Source organism: Panthera leo, chromosome A3 (genome assembly GCF_018350215.1).
Source record: "Panthera leo isolate Ple1 chromosome A3, P.leo_Ple1_pat1.1, whole genome shotgun sequence".
Taxonomy (NCBI): Eukaryota; Metazoa; Chordata; class Mammalia; order Carnivora; family Felidae; genus Panthera; species Panthera leo.
Window position 1 is genome coordinate 86,142,466 of NC_056681.1, and position 26,508 is coordinate 86,168,973.

The following is a 26,508-nucleotide window of genomic DNA, read 5'->3' on the forward strand; positions in this document are numbered from 1 at the left end:
TCTAAAACACAACGTTGATCTTGTCTCACCCCGACCCTAGGGCCTGTTTGTAAAAATAAGCCCAAACTCCTTAACAAAACCCTTGATCATCTAACCCCTAAACAAAAAGAATGAGCTCTAGAACCAGACTGTCAGGGATCTAACCCCAGCTACCCCACTTACAAATTGAGGGACCTTAAGGTCAGTTTCCTCATCTGTAAATGTGTATGATAATTGTACATATAAGACATGTTAGCTGCCATTGTTAACTTTCTAGTCTCACTTCTCGTCCCTCCTGCACTAGCACCTATGCTCCATCCAGTTACATGGAATTATTACATGTTCCCTGATAGCACCAAGCTCTGTCATGATTCCTGGTACATCTTATCCCTCTTCCTGGAATGCCTTCCCTCTCCCTTGTCAATCTAGAGAACTCTTATTTAAGCTTACATATTACCTCCTCTGTGAAACCTTCCATGATTTCATCTTCCTCTATTATCTGTTACATATCTCTATCATAGCACTCACCATAAAATCTAATTATTTTGTCTCTGCTCAACTCTTACCCCAACTAGCTGATAGGAAAGGACTGTGACTAATTCATCTTTGTTTCTCCAGCACTTAACACAAAACCACATATGTACCAGAGGTTCATTAATTGCAAGAATGACTTAAAAGTGAGGAACCTGGGCCCCAGAAAAATGAATCGTTTAGCTCACTCTTCTCAGTGCTTCTCCAGTCTTCCACATAATAGCAATGTTGCAGCGAGAAGGGATGAAGTAGCATAAAAATGCACTGAGCTATGTAACTGCAACCCAGATCTGTCAATAAACCCAAGATCTATCAAAACTAACAGGGTTTCCAATCAAGATAGCATACTACTACCTTTCATTCCCTTGAAAGACCTCATTAAAATGACAGTAAAAATATTTAAAAGTTCATCACAATAAAGAGAGTGGGAGTATCCATCAGTGGACAATGGATTGCAATACATTTCTGAAGGACAGAAGACAAATACATGAGGAGCTGGCAAAGGATGAAACAAGATGGAGGATGCTATGGTCTACAGGACCCATGGAGGGGATGGAGCTGAAGATTGAGACCCCTGCCCTGAATAGCCCCAGAGAGGGTCTCAACTCACAAATGCCAGGTGTTAGAGAATGGGAGTAAGATGAAGGGCTGAAAACAAGGAGATTAATGGAAAGTCTGTATACAAAAGAGTTGTCCCCAACTTGTGCAGAACTAGCAGACTTGTATTCTCTAATCATACCCTCTTTACTCCAAACAAACATAACAGAGGGTTCTTCCCTTTAAAGAGTAGACAAGCTGGGAAAAGCTAGGGTGGCCAGAGTAGGGCATTTGGAGTCTCCTTGGTAAGATCCAACTTCCTGCCCACTCTCCTTCTTTAAACAAAGCCTACCAGTTGAAAAGCTCCTCCCTCACACACAGACTTCCCAATCACTTTTTTCTATTGCTTCATCCTTGAATATAACTAAAACCTCACTAGACTTTTGAGAGAAGCCTAGACTGTGAGAAAGACCAACATAAACATTAAGATATGGGTAACTCAGAGACAAGAAGGTCTCTAACTAGTATCCTCAGTAAGATTTGTGACATCACATAAAATAATAACAAGATACTATGAATAAAGGAAACAATTCAAAAAGAAATTTAAAAATCATCAGAATGATTGGAAAATAAAGAAAACCCCCTAGCAAAGAAAATAAAAGTAAAGGGAAATATTATATAAAAGAAAAAAGGGGCACCTGGGTAGCTCTGTCGATTAGGCGTTTGACTCTTGGTTTCGGCTCAGGTCTGATCTCACGGTTTGAGTTCGAGCCCCACATTGGGCTCCATGCTGACAGTGTGGAGCCTGCATGGGATTCTCTCTCTTCCTCTCTCTCTGCCCCTAACCCGCTTGCTCTCTCTTTCAAAATACATAAATAAACTTAAAAAAAAAACAAAATTCATAGAAGATCAATCCATCTGACCCATAGAAGTCCCAGTGAAAAAGAGAGGGAGTATAGGAAACAGAAAGGGAGTAGAATTATTTTTAAAATAGTACCCCACTCACCCAGATTTGAAGGATACAAGCCTTCAGATTGAAAGGTCAACCAAATGCAGTGCCAAAAATGAAAAAGAGAGCAAAATAGACAGAGGTGAAATTTCAAGACCCCCAAGGATAAAAAGAATAATCCTAAAAGCCTCTAGAAAGGAAAAATAAAATTGTCTACAGGGGAGCAGGAACCAGACTGGTATCAGAGATTACATCAGAGACAAGGGTTTCTAGAAAACACTGGAACAAAGCCTTAAAATTTCTGAGAAAAATTTAGTTTCAACATAGAATTATATACCCTGTCAAACTATCATTGAAAATATAAAATTAAGACAAAGATATTTTGAGACCTTCAAGGAAAGAAAATTTTACTACCTTTCTATTAATATACTTGAAGATGAGCTCCAGCAAAAAAAAAAAAAAAAAAAAAAAGAGTAAAATGAGAAAGAAGATGACACAGGATCCTAGAAACAAGAGATTCAACCCAGGAGGTTAAGGATCCAAGATAAAAACTATTTAGCACAGTGAGAAAGAAATAATTCCAGATTCAAGCAAGATAGCAGAGGACCCAGAGAATGAAAACCAAGGAAAAGGGTGGATTCTATACATATGATACTATTCTTGATTACTTAGAAGAACTTAAGCTCGTAATTCAGAAAGACAATGCAAGAAGAAAAGAAAGTTCATTGAAAATTCCAGAAAAAATTAAAATTGAACAAAAAATATATATAAAATATAATCAGAATGCTCTAGTTGAATATGCAATGAAAATATGTACATATTTATAATATAAACAATTTTTATTATTGTTTTTAACTTTTGGATCAACATATAGGCAAAGCATAAAAATTAATGATGGTTATAGTTATGAATATGTTACAAATATATGAATATATTAAAAATACAAAAGGAGGGGCGCCTGGGTGGCTCAGTAGGTTGAGCATCCGACTTTGGCTCAGGTCATGATGTCACGGTTCTTGAGTTCGAGCCCCACGTGGGGCTCTGTGCTGACAGCTCCCAGCATGGATCCTGCTTCAATTCTGTGTCTCCCTCTCTCTCTGCCCTCCCCCCATTCATGCTCTGTCTCTCTGTGTCTCTCAAAAATAAATAAACATTATGGGGTGGCTCAGTCAGTTAAGTGTCCAACTTCAGCTCAGGTCATGATCTCAGTTTGTGAGTCTGAGCCCTGCATCAGGCTCTGGGCTGACAGCTCAGAGCCTGGAGCCCACTTCAGATTCTGTGTCTCCTGCTGTCTGCCCCTCCACTGCTTGCATTCTGTCACTCACATTGCCTCAAAAATAAACAAACATTTAAAAAAATTTTTTTAATAAATAAACGTTAAAAAAATTTTTTTTTTTAAAACACAAAGGGAAAGGGGCACCTGGGTGGCTCAGTCGGTTAAGCATTCGACTTCTGCTCAGGTCATGATCTCACAGTTTGTGAGTCCGAGCCCCGCGTCAGGCTCTATGCTGACAGCTCAGAGCCTGGAGCCTGCTTCAGATTCTATGTCTCCCCTTCTTTCTGACCCTCCCCCACTCATGCCTTATTTCTCTTTCTCTCTCAAAAATAAACATAACAAACCTAAAAAAAAATACAAAGGGAAAAAATGCAAAGGGAAAATTATAGACGACAAGCTGAAAGACTTAAGTGAAAGAGAGGTAAATGAAAAAGAAAAGAAGCAAATCATACACACACACACACACACACACACACACACACACACACACACTGTTAAGAGATGCCATCTATAATTGATAGAAAAAGAAATAAAAAGGTGACCAAAATCTTTAAAGTTACAAAGATAATTAATGAACTAAAAATAGTGCTATAACTATGTAACTGCGTTCAATTTTCATCTATTATTGCAAGAAGACATTAAATAATGTCTAATTTACTAAATCAGAAAGTGATATGTAGATATGAAGTAGATGTTCTGATGATATATGACAGATAGAATACATGTGTTAGCCTCCACTAGCTTCCAAAATCCCACTACAGATGCAGTAAAAGACGTTTTAAGGTATAAACACACCAAGAAAAATAAATCATAACATTCTAAAATTGATTGAGGTGATGGAGGCCCCTCTGTGAATATATTAAATCCACCGAATTGTACACTTTTTTTGAGAGAGAGTGTGTGTACCAAGCAGGGGAGGGGCACAGGAAGAGGGAAGGATATGATATTAAGCAGGCTCCATGCACAACGGAGCCCACCTTGGGGCTCGATCTCATGACCACCTGTGACATCATGACTTGAGCCAAAATCAAGAGTCAGTTGCTTAACCAGCTGAGCCACCCAGGCGCCCCCCACTGAACTGTACACTTTAAGTGGTTGAATTGTATGGAATATTAATTATATTTTAATAAATTTTATTTTAAAACAAAAGAATGGATGATGAGAAAATAGTGACAAATTTTCAGAAATTAGCAGATGGATGAGTGAGAAATAACCCAAGGGTCACCTTAAAAAAAAAAACAACTGTATTCCAAGACCACAGTGGAGACAGCCTCAAAACACATTTCACTACTCTTGATGCCTCAAAGATCTAGAAATCAGCCATGCCTGATACTGGAAGTGGGGGTGAGAGAGGGAAAAAAATAGGAGGCTGACCAACTAAGAAACCTTCCTTCATGCCACACAACTGAGCTGCTACCCATGGAGTTTTTGTCCTAATACTGATGTAAACACAGAAAACTGAGCTAACCAAAATATTAATAACACTGTATTAGAAAGATGGAGGATGAGAAGTGTGCGAGTAGAATGGTAGGGGCCAGGGTAAGTAATATGAAAGAAGGTTAAAACCTCATCTTTTTTTAAGTCAATAGTAAATGACTAGGGGTGCCTGGGTGGCTCAGCCAGTGAAGCCTCTCGCTTTGACTCAGGTCATGATCTCACGGCTCATGAGTTTGAGACCCGCATCGGGCTCTGTGCTGACAGCTCAGAGCCTGGAGCCTGCTTGGGATTCTGTGTCTCCCTCTCTCTGCCCCTCCCCTGCTTCACACTCCATCTCTCTCTCTCTCTCTCAAAAATAGACATGAAAAAAAATTTGTTTAAATAGTAAATGACTAAAACCGAATAATCAAGAAATAGCATTGCAAGCAAATCAGTTTAGAAACGTGGAGGAAAATATCACACTAATTGAAAGCGGTTGCTTCCGTGAAGTGGGAAAGTGGTTGGTGTGGGGGAGGTGGTCAGGAGACTGCTTTTCTTGGAAGTATTTATTGTCCTCCCTTTTCTTAACAGCTTTATTGAGATATAATTAACATGCCGTAAAGTCCTTCCATTTAAAGTGCACAATTCAATGGGTTTTAGGGTATTTACAGAGTTATGCAACCATCGCCACATTCTAATTTTAGATTATTTTCATCATCTCAAAAAGAAACTTGTACCGCTATTTTAATAACAAGCCTTGTAGAACTAGTTCACCCGTTAAACCTTGATAAAATAAAATAAAATAAAAACTAAATTTAAAAAAGAAACAAAGCAACAATTAAGAGCGGTTTCCTCTGGGAAGCAGGGCTCAGGGTGGGTGGCCATGGCCTGAGAGACAAGAGCTTTCCATTGTTGGCTTTCTGTAACATTGTCTGCTTTTTTATTTTAAGAGCATACATGTACTGTTTTTATTTTATCATTTTCTTCCAAAGTTATAGCAATTCCCTAAGCACAATGGAAAGCGATTACAATTGAGGCAGCATGTGAGGCCTTTCAGAAGCCCTGTGAGGTGAGAATTGTCCCTCTGGCTGACTTGAGCAGAAGTCACCACAACAAAGGTGCGCTTCTCAGAGTTCCCTGGGGCCGGAGTCTGGGTGAGTCTGTCTTTGGAGAGGATGAGGCAGAGGACCGAGCCCCAGAGCACTCAAATGTGCAGCCTCCACCATCAGACACCCAGGCCAGGGACTGTGATGTGGGAACCGAAGATCCTCCTCCCAGGAGGAAAGAGAAATGTAGCATCTGACATCCCAGCCACAGTCTTCTCTCCCCAGAGGCAGTTTTCACTCCTCTGGAGATTAGGCCCTTTTTAAGTTTTGCATTTTCCTACACTTTAAAAAAAAAAAAAAAAAAAAAGACCAAAGAATGTCACTGGCCACATGGGCATTGTTCTCGCCTCTGCCTTAAGTTCTGTTTCTCATCTGGCTGCAGAGAGAGGTAGCCATTACTTGCCAGCAAACTGTCTCTGGGAAGAAAGGAATGGAAAATGTGAGGATATTTTCTTCCAAAATCCCAAAGAATCCTCACCTCAGCATAACCAATGAGAATTAGCTACCCAACGAACCACACTGGAAAAAAGAAAAAACAGTCATAATTTCTCAGTGCCTGATGGCATCTGAATTTACAGCAAGATCTCTCTTCCTGGACCCCAAGATGCTGCCATGTAAGGGGAAGGCTTCCCAGATAGGACTAAAGGAGTGAATCTCTCGGGTGAGGACCCCTCTGCAGGCAGAGCCTGGATGGAGAGATAGGATGAGCCGCATCAGAAATGACAAGGAATTTGAGACTTGAAGTTAGAGGTGGTAAACTGCTCATAACCTCCAAATCATGACCAAGCCTGCCCAGTCACGACCGCTTCTCACTTGTTCCTAAGTGTAAACCCCACCACTCCTGTTCCCAGGCTGTCAGCAGTGCAGCGTTTGGGAACCCACTAGGGCTATAACACTATATGCCCCAGGAAAGTTCATCTCATAAATTGTTTTTTAACCAGGATACCTGGGTGAAAACCCTGTTATAAGAATGGGACATAGAACAGATAAGTTTTTACTGGGGAAAAAAGAAAAACAGTGGGTAGGAGACCTTATTAGGTGGCCAGCCCTGATGAGATATGGGTTCCAGCTTTGGGCAATACTCAGTGGAGCAAATAGCAAGGAGGAAAATGGAGCATGAGTGATACAATACAATAAACATGTGATAGGGAAAATAAGAGAAAAGTAAAATGATGTACTAATTTATATATTATTTTTCCTTTATTTCATTTTAATTACTGACAACCATTTTATCTTAAATATGGTTCTTGAAAATAAGAAATTTATATGCAATGTGAATATGCAACAAAAGGATTAAACACCATGAAGAAGTGGGATTTATCCCTGGGATGCAAGGATGTTTCAACATACATAAATCAATAAATGTGATACATCATATTAAAAGAATGAAGGATACAGGGCACCTGGGTAGCTCAGTCTGTTAAGCATCTGACTTCAGCTCAGGTCTGATCTCATGGTTTGTGAGTTGGAGCCCTGCACTGGGCTCTCTGCTGTCAGCACAGAGCCTGCTTCAGATCTTCTGTCCCCCTCTCCCTCAGCCCCTCCCCCACTCATTCTCTCTCATTCTCTCTCTCTCTCTCTCAATAAATAAATAGACTTTAATAAAAATAAAAATAAAAGAATGAAGGATAAAAAACATATGATCATCTCAATACATGCAAAAAAAAACATTGGTCAAAATAAAGCATACTTTCATGATAAAAACTCCCAACAAATTGGGTACTGAAGGAACATATCTCAACATAATAAAGGCCATACATGACAAGCACACAGCCTACATCATACTCAACAATGAGAGGTTGAAAGCTTTTCCTCTAAGATCAGAAACAACACAAGGGTGCCCACTCACACCACTCATATTCAACATAGTACTGCAAGTCCTAGCCAGAATAATTAAGCAAGAGTGAGAAATAAAATTCATCCACATTAGAATGGAAGTGAAATTGTCTCTGCAAATGATATGATCTTGTATTTAGAAAATCCTAACGAATCCACAAAAAAACTGTTAGAATGAATCAACAAATTCAGTAAAGTTGAGGGATACAAAACCAACATACAGAAGTCAATTGCATTTCTATACACTAACAATGAAATATCTGAAAAAGAAATAAAGAAAACAATCCCATTCACAATAGCACCAACAAAAATGAAACGCTGAGGAGTAAATATAACCAAGGAGGTGAGAGATCTATAGAATGAAAACTATAAAACTTTAATAAAAGAAATCAAAGAAGACACCAATGCATAAAAAGGTATTCTATGTTCATGGATCAGAAGAATTAATATTGTTAAAATGTCTATACTACCCAAAGCCATCTGTAGATTCAATGCAATCCCTATCAAAATTCCAATGGCATCTTTCACAGAAAGAGAAAAAACAATCCTAAAATTCAAATGGAGCCACAAAAGACCATGAAAAGCAAAAGCAACCTTGAGAAAGAATAACAAAGCTGGAGGCATCACATGGCCTGATTTCAAAACTATATTGCAAAGCTATAGGAATCAAAAGAGTAAGGTTTTGGCCTAAAAATAGACACACAGACCAATGGAACAGAATTGCAACCCCAGAAATAAACCCTAACATATACAGTCAGCTAATATTTGACAGGGGAGTCAAGAATACTCAATGGCGAAAGAATAGTCTCTTCAATGAATGGTGCTGGAAAAACTGAATAATCATATGCAGAAAAATGAGATTAGACTCTTATCTTGTACCACTCACAAAAAATTAACTCAAATGGATTAAAGACTTCAACATAATACCTGAAATCATAAAACTTCTAGAAGAAAACATAGGGAAAAGCTCCTGGACATTGGTCTTAGCAACACTCTTTTGGCTATGACATCAAAAGCACAAGCAACAAAAGCAAAAATAAATAAATGGACCTACATTATAAAACACACCTGCACAGCAAAAGACACAATCAACAAAATGAAAAAGCAACATACAGAATGGAAGAAAACTATACTGCAAATTGAAAATTATATATCTGATAAGGAGCTAACATCCAAAATACATAAGGAATTCATACAACTCCTAGCAAACTAACAATTCAATTCAAAAATGGACAGAGGAAATGAATAGACATTGTTTTCAAAGAAGACATCCAAATGACCAAGAGGTACATGAAAAGATACTCAACATCACTAATCATGAGGGAAATGCAAACCAAAACCACAATGAGATAGCATCTCACACCTGTTAGAATGGCTATCATCAAAAAGGCAGAGGCAACATATGTTGTCCAGGATGTGGAGTAAAGGGAACTCTTGTGCACTATTGGTGGCAATATAAATTGGTAGAGCCACAATGGAAAACAATATGGAGGTTCCTCAAAGAATTAAAAATAGGACTACCATATGGTCCAGCAATCCTAATGCTGGGTATATATCTAAAAAAAAATGAAGTCATAATATCAAAGAAATATCTCCACTCCATGTTCACTGCAGCATTATTCACAATAGCCAAAACATGGAAACAACCTAAGTGCCCATCTACAAACAAATGGATAAAAAAAAGATGTGGTACATATATCCATGGAATATTATTCAGTAAAGAATAAGAAAGAAGGAAATCTTGCCATTTGCAACAACACAGATGGAGCAAAATCTTCACACCCAGACCCCATGGCTTCTTCTTCCCTCTCACTCCAGTGATAACCACTATCCCAACACTGGTATTTATCACTCCCATGAATATTGTGGAATCTGTAAACTTATAATATTGTTTCACACTTTTTTTGAGAGAGAGAGAATGCATGTATGAGAGGGGGATGGGGAGAGAGAGAGAGAGAGAGAGACAGAGAGAGAGAGAGAGAGAGAGAATCCCAAGCAGGCTCTGCAATGTCAGCACAGAACCCAACATGGGGCTCAATCTCATGAACCATGAGATTATGACCTGAGCCAAAATCAAGAGTAGGATGCTTAATGGACTGAGCCACTCAGGTGCCTTCTCACACTTTTAATGTATAAAAAACGGTGGCTTTTGGACTTCTCTACCATATTCATTGTAAGAAATGCATTTTGCATTTTGGTAAACACACACATGTACACACATGTATATGTATCCATATATACCTGTATGTGTGCATGTGGATGTAATATAAAACAACACTGTCATTGAAATACTTACTGTTTAACTACTTCTAACACATTCAGATATTTTCTTTCTATTCTAACTTTATTTTGTAATGCTGGCAGTGACCCATTAAACTGATTTCACAACTTATGGATGAGTCATAATCAACAGTTTGAAAAAATAATAGGATGTAACTATAATATCATCTTACAGGTTATTTTCTCACTTCTAATATTCTTTGAGAGTTAAAACTATCTTGACATAGGAGATCTAGTTCATTCATTTTTATCTAAGTAAGCTCTATGCCCAACACTGGGGCTTGAACTCACAACCCAAGAGTGAGAGTCCTGGGCCCTACCAACCGAGCCAAAAAGGTACTTCTCAAAACTTTATTCTATTTATGGATGATTAGATTGATTCTCTATTTTCTCTATTCCAAAATGTCCTGTGGTGAACTCTCTTACACATAAACACCAATGTTTGTCTAGAATACATAAGTGGGGATGAAAATGCTTAAGTCAAAGGCTTGCATCTCTTTAACTATAATAGAGACTGTAAAATTTTCCTAGAAATTGGTGTATGAATTTATATTGCCACTATGAAAGAGTTTCTATTTCTCCCCATCCTAACCACCACTTAGTGTTATCAGACTTTGCATTTTTGTCAATCTGATGATATTGTGAAATTATTTTATTTTGCAATCACCTCATTAACTGACAAAGTAAGATTCTTCTCTTATCATCAGCATCCATTCAATTTTCCTTTCTATATATTTCCAATTTTGTTGCCTGTTTCCTTATTACTAATTTTCAAGACTTTTTGTATTTCTGCACACTATTTATTAGCTGTAGATATTGCAAACTTCTCTCATTTTCATGAAAGTTTATCAAAATTTTCTCTTTAACTTTTTTGCCTATTTTGTCTTGTTTAATTTCGCATTTTGCATACCCTGAAGTTATAAAGATATTTTTCTATATTTTCTTATTAAAATATTAAGTTTTACATCCTACATTTATATTTTAATCCAGCTAGAAGTGTGTATGTGTCCGAAAAGATGCTCAACGTCACTCATCATCAGGGAATACAAATCTAAACCACACTGAGATACCGCCTCACACCGGTCAGAGTGGCTAAAATGAACAACTCAGGAAACCAGGTGCTGGTGAAGATGTGGAGAAATGGGAACCCTCCTGCACTGTTGGTGGGAATGCAAACTGGTGCAGCACCTCTGGAAAACAATGTGGAGATTCCTCAAAAAATTAAAAATAGAACTACCCTATAACCCAGCAGTAGCACTACTAGGAATTTACCCAAGGGATACAGGAGTGCTGATGCATAGAGGCACATGGACCCCAATGTTTATAGCAGCGCTTTCAACAATAGCCAAATTATGGAAAGAGCCTAAATGTCCATCAACTGATGAATGGATAAAGAAGATGTGGTTTATATATAAAATAGAATACTACTTGGTAATGAGAAAGAATGAAATCATGCCATTTGCAGCAACATGGATGGAACTGGAAGGTATTATGCTGAGTGAAATAATCAGTCAGAGAAGGACAAATATCAAATGTTTTCACTCATATGTGGATCTTGAGAAGCTTAACAGAAGACCATGGGAAAAGGGAAGGGGGAAAAGTAGTTACAAACAGAGAGGGAGGGAGGCAAACCAAAAGAGACTCTTAAATACAGAGAACAAACAGGGTTGATGGGGGGAGGGGAAAATGGGTGATGGGCATTGAGGAGGGCACTTGTTGGGAGGAACACTGGGTGCTGTAAGCGACAAACCATGGTAATCTACCCCAAAAACCAAGAGCACACTTTATACCCTGTTGTGTTAGCCAGTGCGACAATAAATTACATTTAAAGGAGAAGAAGAAGAAGAAGAAGAAGAAGAAGAAGAAGAAGAAGAAGAAGAAGAAGAAGAAGAAGAAGAAGAAGAAGAAGAAGAAGAGGAGGAGGAGGAGTGTATGTATGGTGAGGTAGGAATCCTATTTCATCTTTTTTATAGTTTATTGTCCAAGACAATTTATTAAATAGTCCATTCTTTACCTGCTGCTTTGTAATGTTACCTCACATAAGCCAAATCCCTGATATACATGAGTCGAGTCTGTTCCTAACACTCTCCATTCTGTTCCATTGGTAGATTTCTCTATCCTTATGCCAATATCCCACTGTTTAAATCACCATATAGCTTCATATAATTTTTTTTAATTCGGTAGAATAAGTCTCTTATCATCACCACAACTTAAGATTTTTTGGATATTTTTGGCCTTCCTTCTTTTGTTTGAATTTTTGGATCTATTTTGTCAAGCTCTGTGACAAACGCTCCCGGGAATTTGTTTGGAACTAAATTAACTTATTTAATTTGGACAAAAAAAATTGACATCTTTTATGCTACCAAGTCTTTCTGTCCATGAATATGGAATTTTGTCTCTAACTCCTTAGGTCTTATTTTATAATCTTTCAATAAATAGTTTTGATTTTTCCATAACAGTTTTACACTCTTTTATTATATTTATTTCTAAGAGCTCATAGTTTTTTTTGTTGTTGCTGCTGTTATTATAAATAGTATTTTTAATTAAATTTTCTAAATTTTGTTACCAATGATTTTGTGTATCAATCTTGTTCCCAGTGATCTTTTTCAGCTCTCATTGTTTCTAACATTTTGTCTATAAGTTCTCATGGATGTTCCATGTTGGCCATCATACAATCTCAAATAATAATCGTTTTTTCTGCTTTCCCACTTTCTTCTTTGTTCTACAGCCAAAATAATCCCAACCAAGCTCAGGGTACTAACAAGAGTGGACTCTAAATCTAGCAATACTGTAGTGGAACATGAGCTGGTAGGGGAGGTAAAGCTAACACTGATTCATTACACTGATGGTGGCTGATTATCAGGCATGTACCCACATTCTCTACTATGTAAGCTTGAATTGAACAATTATACAATTTTTAAAAACAACACACTAAAAATATATATATAAATGAAAATCAATCAATCAATCAATAAATAACTTTTTTTCCATCTCATGACTCCACTCAGATTCCCCATTCATTCTCTCCTACTCTATGCTCTTTTGGGGCTGCTCATAGGAACCCTATTGGCCCAGCATTTCCAGATCTTTCCAGTATCATGTCTTTATAATAGAAAGATTATTTTGGTGTCCTAGGCAACCAAGCTTAGTGTCTACATTCTTATCCTCATGATAATCCTAACGCTAGCTAGCATATTTTCCAAGAGTATATAGACCATGCTAAGCCCCAGTGGGTTGAAATATGCCAGGACAAGAATGTATGCCTCCCATTTTCTCTTTCCAAGTTCTGGCTTTTGGACTTTTTTGGTACTTTTTGGTTTTGTTTTTTTGTGGGGGGGAGAGGGACACAGTTCAGAGGATGCTGAACCTTTTGTGTTTTATTGTTTTGTTGGTTAGTGGCAACCTGTTTTCCTCAGCTTAAGTCTACTTATTTTCAAATCTGAACATGAACGTTAATATGTTTTATTATCAGTGTTACTTCCGATCTTTCCCATTAGTGTTAATATTTCCACTGTGGCTTCTATTTTTCCCTTTTATCTGTATAACTATTGAAACAACCCTGTATCCATGGTCCCTTTCAGATTCTATGATTTCAAGTTTGGGGTTGCTGATCCTCCGGCTCGTTGTGCCGGCAAGTTCTTGTAGTGGATCTTCCAACAGCTGTTTTGTAATTTTTTACTGAAAGCTCATCTTCAACTGAGCTTGATTTTTCAATGGAAATTTCCTATGACGCATGATTTTCTATCTGCTTCTGCATGTGACCTAGCAGTAACATAACCGGGACCAATTTTTATGTGCATCTCTTAATTTAGGATGTCTACAACTCATGAACAGTATACACTCAGTCTCCAGAACCTCTCAAAGCACAATCACAGGATTTCATTTTTTTTCTCAAAAGGCTTTTATTTTTTTCTACTCGGAACCCAACCAGAGGCAAACTTTCCTGGCTTCTTCCTGATTCAATGGCTAGATTTTTTTTCTAGTCCTCCTTTCATGGAGAGTTCAGCCCTGCAACTGCCCCACCTTTTTGCTTTCTTGTTCAGGCCTCCAAATGGCACTGGCCCAAGGCCTTAACTCTCATCTCTGCATGGGCCCTACCCCAGCCTAATAAGAGCAGAGGCAGACACACTCACATCCCTGGCTTGCTGTAGCACCACTCACCACTTCCGGCTATGTTTTTCTATTCCTTCTTCACTTCCAGCAGCTGAACTAATTTGGTTTTTGTTTTATCCCATTTTTCTACATAGTAGGAAGGAGTCCACGTTAGCCCTCTCCTGAGTCCCCCTTTCCTTCACAGAGACCCAGAAACCAACCAGACCTCAAAACCTCTTAGACCAGAAGCAGATGCCTCTGGGGTCTCGGGTAAATCCTACCTGTAAGAGTGTCTCCGGAATTTGACCAGAATCTTTTTGGGAAGAAGGGTCAGGGCTTGTCTGATTACTGACTGGACAATTTCTGCTTAACAACCACCTTTCTGTTCTTGTGCTGGAATGAAATCGGAATGCTTCTTCTCTGCCAATTTCAGAGGGTGAGATCATCCTTACAAAGTCCTTGGAGAGATATAAAGTCAGGAATCCTTTACAAAAGAAATGCATGTAGCATCTGAGACTTGATGAAGGACTGTCATCTTGAGAAACAGACCCAATGGGTCTCTTTGTTGTTGTCATTATTGTTGCTTTGGGAAGGAGGCTCCCCAAGTTGTTTCTTTTTTTTTTTAAGTTTATTTATTTTTGAGAGAGAGTGTGTGTGTGCATGCGAGTAGGGGAGGGGCAGAGAGAGAGGGAGACAGAGAATCCCAAGCAGGCTCTACACTGAAAGCACAGAGCCCAATGCAGGGCTTGAACCCACAAACCGTGAAATCATGACCTGAGTCAAAACCAAGAGTGGAATGCTTAACTGACTAAGCCACCCAGGTGCCCTTTTGTTTTTATTTTGTAAACAAACATAGCAATAAACCAGGGAGCTTGGCTCTTCATGGAGGGAACACATATGTTTATGGGTCAACAGGCTAACGGGTCACAGCAAAGTACTCTGACAGTGTTCAAAATGATCTCTTTCAAACAGGATTGTTGTGGAAGTCAAGATGAAAGTCAGCAAGTATCTCAGGAAAGGAGAGTCATGAAAAACAGAGCCCAGCTTTTAAAGTCCATTACGGAGACAACTCCCTTACCAACATTCCCAGTGATGGCTTGCTTCCAAGGGACATGAATGTTTAAAGCCCAGTGAGCACCACACCTATGCACCCAGGCTTGAGAGTAATCAGCTGGAGACTAAATGTGAAGAAATCTCCTTAATAGAACTTCTGGCCTTTAGCCTTACTGACGTCTTCCTCTCATGGTATTTCCTCCAGTCCTGTTCTTCAAAGCTCAATACCCTCCTTAGAGTCAGAGCTGGCTCCAAGGGAAAGTTTGAGTAATCAGTCATCCACACCTTAGTGGGAATTTAACCCAATGTATTATCCTTCTAGAGATGCTGTCTCTTGAAAATTATCATCTCAGTGAGATAAAAATTCTCCTGAAATTATATGGTGTAGTATGATGAATCAGATGAGACACTCCAACTCCAAATCCCAACCTCTTTCCAAACCTCACCACTATGCCAGAAAAAGTAGGTTGGAATCTCTTCTCTGAACTATGAGGCTCAGACAGGCCTGTAATCATGAGCTTTCTCTGCCTCAGGGAACTGCAGCTCTGGGCAGACATTGGTGGTGAACATTCACAGGCTTAATTTCTACCAACTTCTCCACCAGTCAGATCTATCTGCTGGAGTCACAGAGAAAATAGGAATGATGAGAAAACTCACTTACTTTTTCTTAGTGAGTTCCACCTCATGGTGAAGTATCTTCAGGGAGCCATCAGCTAACTGCTGAGGGAGATTTCAGCATCCTAGAAAAATAACCAAAGGAAATTTCCTGAAACAATTATATTCACAGCAATCCAAAGCCTCATGCACTGAACTCTTTTGAGGGTGTTAATCTCCTTAGGAGCCTCTTATATAAACTTGCTCATACACCATCCACAATTTCTGCTGAAGGGCGAGTCTGTGGGCCCATGTTTGTAACACTTGACAGGTGGGCCAGAGCTGACTGAAACATGAGTGGACACCTGGCTCAGGAGAAACCAACCCACTGGCTCGGCTGAGCCAACCAGATTCTTCCTTTTATTTATTTATTTTTAATTTTTTTTAACGTTTATTTATTTGTGAGACAGAGAGAGACAGAGCATGAATGGGGGAGGGGCAGAGAGAGAGGGAGACACAGAATCAGAAGTAGGCTCCAGGCTCTGAGCCATCAGCCCAGAGCCCGACGCAGGGCTCGAATTCACGGACTGTGAGATTGTGACCTGAGCTGAAGTCGGACGCTTAACCGACTGAGCCACCCAGTGGTGGCTTTTAAAAGAGAGGCGCACACAATCAAAAAGAATGAAGTCTTGTCGTTTGCAACTACATGGATGGAACTGGAGGGTATTATGTTAAGCAAAATTAGTCAGTCAGAGAAAGACAAGTATCATATGACTTCACTCATATGAGGACTTTAAGAGACAAAATAGATGAACATAAGGGAAGGGAAACAAAAATAATATAAAAACAGGGAGGGGGACAAAACATAAGAGACTCTTAAATATGGAGAACAAACAGAGGGTTACTGGAGGGGTTGTGGGAAGGGGGATGGGCTAAATGGGTAAGGGCCACTAAGGAATCTTCTCCTGAAATCATTGCTTCACTATATGCTAATTTGGATGTAAATTTTAAAAAATAAAATTAAAAAAAATAATAATAAAAGAGAAGCCCACAACTAAGATGAAGGCAGCCACTGGATCTGGAATTCCAGACCCGCCAGAGTTCTGCCATGGTGAGCTAAGCCAAATGCAAGATGCAGACAGATGCCCACAAATCTGAGAAGGGGAGCTGCAGCCTAAGGTCAGCCAGCAAGCAAACTGCTGGGGGACTCATGTGCTCCACCATGTTGGAACTGAGGGGGAAAGGAGGAGAAATCTGAAAGACAAGTCATTATCCCACAAAGGCAAGAGCCCTCACAAGGACAGTGCATCCACTGTGGAACGCTGTGGCAGAAGCGTTCTCTCCATGAGAGGAGAGAGAATGGGCAAATGCATAAAGGGTGCCTACATGGCGAAGAGATCAGGGAGGGATCACAGAACACAGAAAAGTCCCCGTGGCTGCTACCTCTTGGTTCATTTTCCTTCAAACGTTTCTGGTTTCCCCCCTAACAGCTTTTACTAAACTTCTTCCCCACCCCTATCGCATCACTTTAAGGTGGAGATCTGCTCCCTTGTCATTAAAAACTCAAAGCACCCAAGAAGAGGTGCATCCATGCTCCTTGCCCCTGCACAAAGTCCCTGTTTCCTCACTCATCCATCCTTTCCTCCTTATCTGAAGAAACATGCCTCCTCCTTTACAAGTCTGAATCTTCCACATTGTGCATTGATCCTGAGGTCTTGGACCCCTGGGACCCTCCATCCATCTTCCATCTCTCCCTCTCTGACAGCACCTTCCTGTCTGCCTGTAAGCGTGCTCCGGGGTCTCCAACTCTACACTCCCCTTCCTCAACTCCAGGATTCCTTCTGCTGACTGCACAGTTTCCCTCAGTCTCCTCAGAGCTGAACTTTCTGAAGGAGTAGTTAGTCTATGTTTCCCCAAGTCTCATTCAACCCTCAACTCACTATGCCCGTCGTATTTGGGAAATGGCTCCGGGGAAACCAGGAGAGCTCTCCACTTCCTCTTGCAACATCTGACCCTGCGGACCCTCCCCTCTATATTGGTTATGGTCCAAAAGGGACATGGAGGATACACAAGCTTGGTTGCTTTTCTCAAACCAGTGCACTCCTCCACCAGTAATCCCTTCAGTCACAAGGAATGGTGCAGTATACTGGGACCAGTTACAGAGACCTACCAGAGTGAGCAGCTGTGGAGGGGGTTACTGGCAGGAGCAGAGGCCTGTGATGGAGGGCGAGAGCCCGGCAAATACACTCTCCAAAGTCTCCTCCTTCCCACCAGCCTCCTACCTGCCTTCCCCAAGATTCCCTTGCTGCCGTGTGGCAGGCACTCCTCCCAACTTCTCGACTTCTCACTTGGTTTCCGTCCTCCGACCTGGCTGTTCTCCTAATATTCTAACCACTCCTGGCCAGTCTTCACTCATCACTTTTCTTCCACCATCTTAAATGCCCTGTCTCAGATCCTGTGGCTGTTCTTTCTTCTCTTCATAAACTCCCTCTCCCTCTCCCGCTCCCTCTCCCGCGCTCGCTCTCTCTCTCTCTCTCTCCCACCACCTCTAAGCAATTTCATTTCCCACAAGACACCCACCATAACCTCCAAGGTGGTGCTGACCCAGAACTGCATCTTCACTGTTGACTTTTTGCTGACCTCTCACTGACCTCTCACTGACCTCTCACTGACTTCTCACTGACTTCTCGCTGACCTCTCGCTGACCTCTCATTGAATGCTAACCCCACTAGTCATCATATAATTTCGCACAGGAAAAATGTGAGTGCCCTTAGCACTACACATCCCAAACAAAATTCATTCTCTTCTCCCTCAGACTCTTGTCCATGTTCCCCCTTCATTAACCACAGGCACCTTGACTTCTTTGCCTTTACAAACTTTTGCTACTCCACGAGTGGTCCAAACCCTGTGGAACAGATGTCCTCTGGGAACTCGTTAGAAACGCGAAATCTCAGGCCCCAGCCAGCTGACTGACTCAGAACATGCACTTCAAGAGACCAAGGTGGCCGATATTCACGGTATGATTTAGATGTGCTAGCTTACAGCATGTGCTGCAGCCATTCCTCCTTCCACGTAACACTGGGATGAATATTCCAACTCAGAGGTATGGCATTCAGACAATTCTGCAACTCACAGGAACCCCTCTACCCATTCACCACCCTGGGCTGGAGGATGGTGTGCTGACAGACTTCCTATTGTTTTTAAAAATCTTCCCTGTCCCCTCAGTCCTTCCTGCCTATATCCTTGGAGCACTCTGAAAGGCACCCAGATTACCCTTTTGTGAAAGAAAGAAAGAAAGAAAGAAAGAAAGAAAGAAAGAAAGAAAGAAAGAAAGAAAGAAAGAAAGAAAGAAAGAAAGAAAGAAGAAAGAAAATGAAAAGAGAGAGAGACGATTTGGGATTTCCAAAATGAGAAGCCCATCTGTCTGAAAAAGCCCCAACTGACGTTTGTCACGGGACACCCTGTAGAATACAGGACACTCTACTCAATTTTATCAGGATTTTTATCTCTGAGCCTCAGTTTCCTCATCTATGAGGAGATTATAGTAGCTCCTTTATAATGTTTCCACTTATAAAAGTGGCTGAACGTGTAAAATATGCCCTCCACATGGAAGGTGATCAAATATTCACTGAATGAAGAAAGGAAGTTATTTAACATATCAAAGCCTCTGGGGCGCCTGGGTGGCTCAGCCGTTAAGGCTCAGGTCATGATCTCATGGTTTTGTGAATTCGAGCCCCACATCAGGCTCAAAGCTGATGGTGCATAGCCTGCTTAGGATTCTCTGTCTCCCTCTCTCTCTGCCCCTCCACTTGCACTGTCTCTGTCTCTCTCAAAATAAATACATAAACTTAAAAAAAGTATTAAACATATCTTTAAAAGAAAAGATATCAAAGCCTCAGTTTACTCAAATGTAAAAGGAAGAATACCAGGGTGACTAAAGGTAGGCTCCCCAGCCCCGCTATCATACCCTCCCACAGTTCCCACACACGCTCACATACATGCACAAGCATGCACTTCAGGCATGCACAACCCACATGCATGTGCACACGTGTGTGCAGGCACATGCACTCACACACGTGTACTCGCGCTCATACATGCACGTGTACATGTGTGTACACACAAAACAGCCACAGGAACTCTGGCCCCTTTCCCCTGATGTCTCCCCCATAGCCTCCTGCTCTCCAGATTCACTCACAGGGTCCATTACAGAGCATCTACTGGCCTACCCACTGCTATGCCAACCCTCCAGCCCTCCTTCCACAGCGGACACAGTGATCATTCCAGAATACAAGACTGAATGTTCATTCCTGCTTGAAGTCTTTACACTAGAGCCAGGCCAAACCCACTCTACATTCCCAAATGTGCTGTGCGGTGTCAGGCCTCTGGGCTTTCACACACATTACGTTTTCTCTATTGAAAATCTTTGGCTCCAGGGAGCTAACTCCTACTTGTCAAGACTCAACTTAAGCATGGCCTCCTCTGGCTTTCCCTGCTGCCTCCCACCAGAGTGGCCCCTCGAGGCCCTGAGCACCCGTAGCAAGAGATGCGACACTCTTGATGTCACACTGTCCTTCTATCCTTAGACTGTGAGGCTTCTGCTAAAAGGACGGCCTATGCCGGCCGACTCCATCTTGTTCTGTGCCCTTTACCTTGACCACGCCTCCTCCCCTGAGTAACCTCCCGCTCACCTGCCTAACAGGACTCGGACCCTTCCCCAGCCAATCGGCTGAGGCCACAGCCATTACCTCACCAACTGCCCCTAGGCCCCAATAAAACCTTTGTCCTTTTGAAACTCGCTCCCCCCCCCCCCCCCATCTCACCGCTGCATCGGTGCAGGTAGGGGATTGAGCTCGAGCTAGCTCGAATAAAGGCTCTTTTGCTTTTACATCGGACTCGGCTCCCTGGCGGTTTTTCGGGATCACGAATTCTGGGCATAACACCGCCAGAGCAAGGACCCACCATCTCTGACTGCGTGTTTCCAGTGTCCACCATCCCAAAGCAAGGAGCACAGTGGGTGCCCAGTAAATGCTGGTTATTAAGTGCTGGTCCCGGGAGAACATGAGGAACACTGCTCCCCAGCCCAGCCCACCCCTCACAACCAATCACAGTCCCAGGAGACCAGGGTTCCACCAGAAGGAGCACACAGCCTCCTGTCCCCGGTGACTAGGGAACAGGACTAGACACTAGGACACATTAGGTCTTATCCCTTGAGTTGGCAGTGCAGAGCTGGGGACAGAATCCACGGAATGAAACTTGCAAGAGGCCAACTCTTATGTCTGCACCACTGCACCCAGACTGCCTTGGCCCAACCCCTAGGCCCCACCTCCCTGCAGCTCTTACACACATTTCCCTCTGCTTCCTTCAAAGCAGAAAAACAACCACCCTTTCCAAAAGGCAGGAATGTTGGGGGAGGCGGGATTTGCTTGCCCAGAAATAAAGATCCAGATTTCCTTTCCCAGTCGGAGAGATTTCTCCAGACTGGGCATCGCCACGAGGGCAGCGCACCCCCAGGCCCTCAGGACAGCAAGTCTGACCGAGATGCCCCACAAGTGCCCGCATCACAGGGACCCTGTGGTCAAGGATGTGTGAAAGGAGCAGTGTGGAATGGAAACGAGTTCTGCCCACAGCACTGCTGCCTGAGGGAGAAAACAGTCCTGTCCCTCACCCTCCTCTGTAACAGGTGCCATCCCTGCAGATGTCACAGACACATCAAATTTACATTAGTTCAGGGAACGCCTGCGGCGGACAGGTGCAGTGCAAGGAGCTTGGGGAGGCTCAGCATATGAGACCTGACAGGACCTCTGCCCTCAAATATCCCTGAGCTCCACCCTGGGTGGGGTACCAGTGCGGGTCTGAAGGAATCGGACAGCAGTTCTTGCCCTGGGGAAGCTGACATCTCATTGGAGGCAGGGCACGAGGCCCACACAGAAAATAAAGAACATCACAAGGCAGGATGTAACCAGGAACTAAACTGGGGGCATGGACGTGAGCTGCTCTAGAAGTCTGAGAAGAGATGGGAGAAGCTATGTGGACAGGGAATATCAGGAAGGTTCATGAAGGAACACCTAGAAGGATGGATGGACAAGGTGGAAAGGACATTTCAGATGGGGAACAGCTCATGCAAAGGCACAGAGAACGGTCTGTCATGGTGCATCTGTAGCAAAGACATGGGTTTCTGCTCATTACATTGGCTATGGCTTATTTTGACTGATGATTCACTTTGAAATCAGCCCTGCCAGGGCTCTATGCTGCCTAGAAGCCTAGGCGGGTTGAGCCATCTTCCTGCCCAGCCATGCAAACAAACCACAGAGCATAGCCAAACCACGGGGAGCGAGTCAGACAAGGAGAGGAAAGTCAGCTTGGGAACAAGCGTGCTCTACCTCTTAAAAGTCCAAAGAGGAAACCTTGTCCTTCCAACCTGTATGCAACGACACCATCTGTGCTTAAAAACACTGAAATTGACGCTAGTGGGAGAGATAGCTGCAGAGAACCGGGGAGAGCTATTCAAAGATTTGTCAGCTTATTTATCCGCCTAGTCTTTCATTGGCTTCACTGATCCATCGAAGTTCCCTGCAAGATGAAATACCCTGAGCTCTATGGTGGGCAGCTTCTAAAATGGCTCCCCATGACCCCCACCGCCTGGAATTGGTGCTCTGCTGTAGCCCCTCCCCTCAAACGTAGGCTGGACCACATTTTCATACTTCTTTTTTGTTGTTTGCTTTGTTTCATTTTAAAGTTTGTGTTTAGTTATTTTGAGAGAGAAAGCACGAGTGGGGGAGGGGCAGAGAGAGAGAATCCCAAGCAGGCTCAGCACTGTCAATGTCAGGCCCGATGCGGGGCTCGAACCCATGAACCACGAGATCATGACCTGAGTTGAAGTCAGACGTTTAACCGACTGAGCCACCCAGGCGCCCCTCATACTTCTAATTAGGAGAAAATAGTGGGAAAGTGATGAGATGTCACTTCTGAGATTGTATTTTGTCTTGCTCACACTTTCTCTGGCTCCTCTAGCTTGCTCGCCCTGACGAAGCCAGCTGCTACATTATGCGCTGCCCCTCAGAGAGACCCACATGGCAAGGACCTTCTGGTGGCCTCTGGCTGATCAATGAGCTGCATCCTGCCAACCACACTGAGTGCACTTGGAAGAAGATCCTGCCCAACTGAGCCCAGAGGTGCCTCTGGCCCCATCTGAGACCTTGACTGAAGCTTGTGGGGCCCTGAGCCTGAGGACCCATTCGAGCCATTCTTGACCCACAAAAACTGTGGGTCTTGTTTTTCGCCACTAAATTTGGGGGTCAGTTGTTACACAGCAACAGATAACAAATCCACTCTCCAATCAGGTCTTCGGTGGTTATTAACGAGATCATATGTGTGCCTGAGCTGATACAACCACATACAACTAGAAATGTCCCCTGAAGCTAAATCTTTTCCCCCAAACTCACTGTTAATTAGCATGTCTCCCAGTAAAGTTAGTGCACAGTTTTCAGATTGTCCAACTGGAGAATTAACTTACGTGTGTAGAAAAGGATGGGGGAAGCTGGGAGCTTTACATTATGCTGACGTATGCTGACTCTTTCACATCTAGGCAGACGCTGCACATCCCTTTGGAGAAAATCTTCCTTCTCATAGGAGGCAGAGAACCACCTGTTTCCAGAGAACAGGTACTCGCAGACTCAGGTGGGGTATATTCAATACGTCTAACAGCAGGTGTGGGCATGAGAGCTGACCAAGACAGGTGCCAGCTGATCCATCACATCCCAGGTAAGCCCCTGGTCCTGAGGACAGGGTGTGCCAGAACTCTTGGAGGCTTGACAAGGCTTTCCCCCTCTCTGACATTCTGTGACAGGCAGCATTCTGGAAAAAGGGAGTGCTGAGTGCCAAAGGAGAGCCCAGCTGGCTTGTCCCAAACCTGGCGACATGGACAGGATGGTCGTCTCTGAAGATCAAATTGGGGAAAGACACCAAGGGCTCCAAAGAGGAACTCACCAGAAAGTAAAGAGGAAGCTGCTGTTTGTGTGCTTGTTTGAATGTCTGTCTGTTGGAGGGGAAGTCATCTGGGCTGGCCTGAAGGAGCCAAGGGTCATAGAGGAGGCAGGGAGCTCCAGTCCCTTCTGTCCTGGTTTTGCAGGTTAGTGACTAAACTTATGAGTGTGTTCCCACAGGGCTAAAACTTAGAGCCCAGCATGGGACCTCAGGAGTTCAGTTCTGAGCAGATTTTGGAGGTGAGATCTCCAAGTTAAAACACCCAGCACCTGAAGAAATGGGTCTTGAAGTCATGGGAGCTCAAAACTGGAGAAAAGGACTTGTTTTATTGTGGTAATATATACATAACATGAAATTTACCATTTTAACCATTTTTAAGAGGACAATTCAATAGCATTAAGCATATCCACACTGTTTTGCAATCATCACCACATCCATCTGCAGAACTCTTTTCAGCTTGCAAAACTGAAGCTCTGTGCCCATGAAATAATAACTCACCACCCCTCCCTCTCCCTTGCCCTTAATAACTACTCAGTCCTATTCTACCTTCTGTCTGTATGAGTTTGCCTATTCTAGGATCTTCATATAAGTGGACTCATGTAATATTTATCCTTTGTGTCTTAATTTCACTTAACATAACGTCTTAAGGTTCATTCATGTTGTAGCATGATCAGAATTTCATTCCTTTTCAAGATTTATTCTGGGGCGCCTGGGTGACTCAGTTGGTTGAGCATCTGACTCTTGATTTTGGCTCTGGTCATGATCTTGTGGTTCGTGGGATTGAGCCCCACTTGAGATTCTCTTTCTCCCTCCCTCTCTGCCCCTCCCCTGCTTGTGAACACACTCTCTCTCTCAAAATAAATATTTTTTAAAAAGATGTATTACTATTATTTTGTACATATATAGCTGACCCTTGAACAACACTGGGGAATGGGGTGCCGACCCCCTGCACACACACAAAATCTACATATAATGTTTACTCCGTGAAAACTTAACTACTAATAGCCTACTGATGTCCAGAAGCCTTACTGATAATATAAACAATCAAGTAACACATATTTTGTGTATGTATTATATACTGTATTCTTATCATAAAGCTGGAGAAAAATGTTAAGAAAATCATGAGAAACTTCATTTACAGTACTGTATTATATTTATTTTAAAAAAACTGGGGTGCCTGGTGGCTTAGTCGGTTAATTTAAGTGGATGAATTGTATGTAAATAACACTGTGATAAAAAAAAATAATTAAAATGAAAAAGTGCTCCTTTTTTAATAAAAAATATTAAGAAAAGTAAAACTTTGTTGTTATTTTTCAAGGCATATTTTGAAAAATAAAAAGTGGCAACCCTATGTGTATCCCAGATTTTTTTCAAAATGTTCAGGTCTGAAAATCTGACAAGCCTGTGCATTTTCTATAGTTATATATAAATTACTCCAAAATTTAGCAGTTTATAGTAATAGACACTTATTATTTGATAATTCCTGTGAGCTGGGAATCTGGATGGGCTTCACTAGGCCCTCTGGCTCAGAGTATTTCAATCAAGGTATCTGCTGGGACTGTAGTCTCATCCGAAGGCTTGACTGAGGGAGGGTTCACTTCCAGGCTGACTCACATGGCTCGTGGCAGGACTCAGTTCCTCTCAGGCTGTTGGACTGAGGAAATCTGTTCTTGCTTTGTGAGCCTCTCCATTGGGCAGTTCACAACATGGCAGCCAGCTTCTAGGATAGCAAGCAAGTGAAGGACCAAGAGAGGGCAAGACAGAACCAGAGACTTTTTAAAGGCTGCCTTCCACAGCCATCAGTCTGAATATGGGGGAGCCAGGTTTGTTGGGGCAGCAGACCTCCTCCAGGATGACAGGAGAAAGGGGGCAGAGGCTGGGAGCAACTACTCCTGAACCTGTGTAGTTATGCGGATGGAAGCTGAGGGGAGTGGTTCTATTTTCTCCCAAAATTAGGGCAGCGGCCAAGAATAGAGAGCAAGTGATACAGTAGAGGGTTGAAGGGAATGGAGAGCTTTCAAATAGCTGGTGTGGAGAAGCGGGGACAGACATGAGCACAGCACCACACGGGGTGCTCCAGCCGGGATCTGAGCCTGGAAGCTTTAAGCTCTGGATAAGCTACACCCCAAGGCTCCAGGCAGTTTGTGTCCAAAGGAGAAGTCGGTACTGAAATCCACCCCCGAGGCCGATTTGCCTTCTTCTGAAAAAACCACCTTGTGTGCGGCCAAGGCCCATACGTGATCCCAAGGGGAAGTGGGCAGCCACCAGGAACCTGAATGTGGATGTTCTGGGCAAACGTGAGCTTCACCTGATGGTGAGGGGCTGTGCTCTTGACGTCCTCCATACACAGATACGGCCACGCGGCTCGGTGAGCTATGGCCCTGCGGTGCCCATCCTGCAGCGCCACTCTGCCCGGGGGCTGCCGGCCCTCTCCAGAACTGGATGAGCAACCTCTCTGTCAGATGTCCTGGGAAAGCAGATCCACGCACAGGAAATGAGAGGATCTGAGTCCCAAGCTGCAGTAAAACAGCATTTCCTTTCCTCACTGGGCCTGGGGATAGAGTAAGGTCTGTCCCAAAGGTGAATTCAAGTCTCCACTCTCTCTCCTGCTTCAAGGCCTGGGTGCAGCAAACGCAGAGAGGGCCCTCTCTTTGGAAGAAAGAGGACGACTGTCACAACTCTGCACGGAGGCCCATGCTCCCAAGGACAGTCTGGTGGCCCTAAAGAGCCACCATTTCTCGTGGAGGGATACACAGGACACTCTGCATCTCACTGCCCTCTACTTGTCCGGGCCTCCAGTACAGCCCTATTCAATATGTCAGCCTGATCTCAGCCGCATTGCTGGGCATGAACAGAAAAGCTTCCCACCTGCAGGG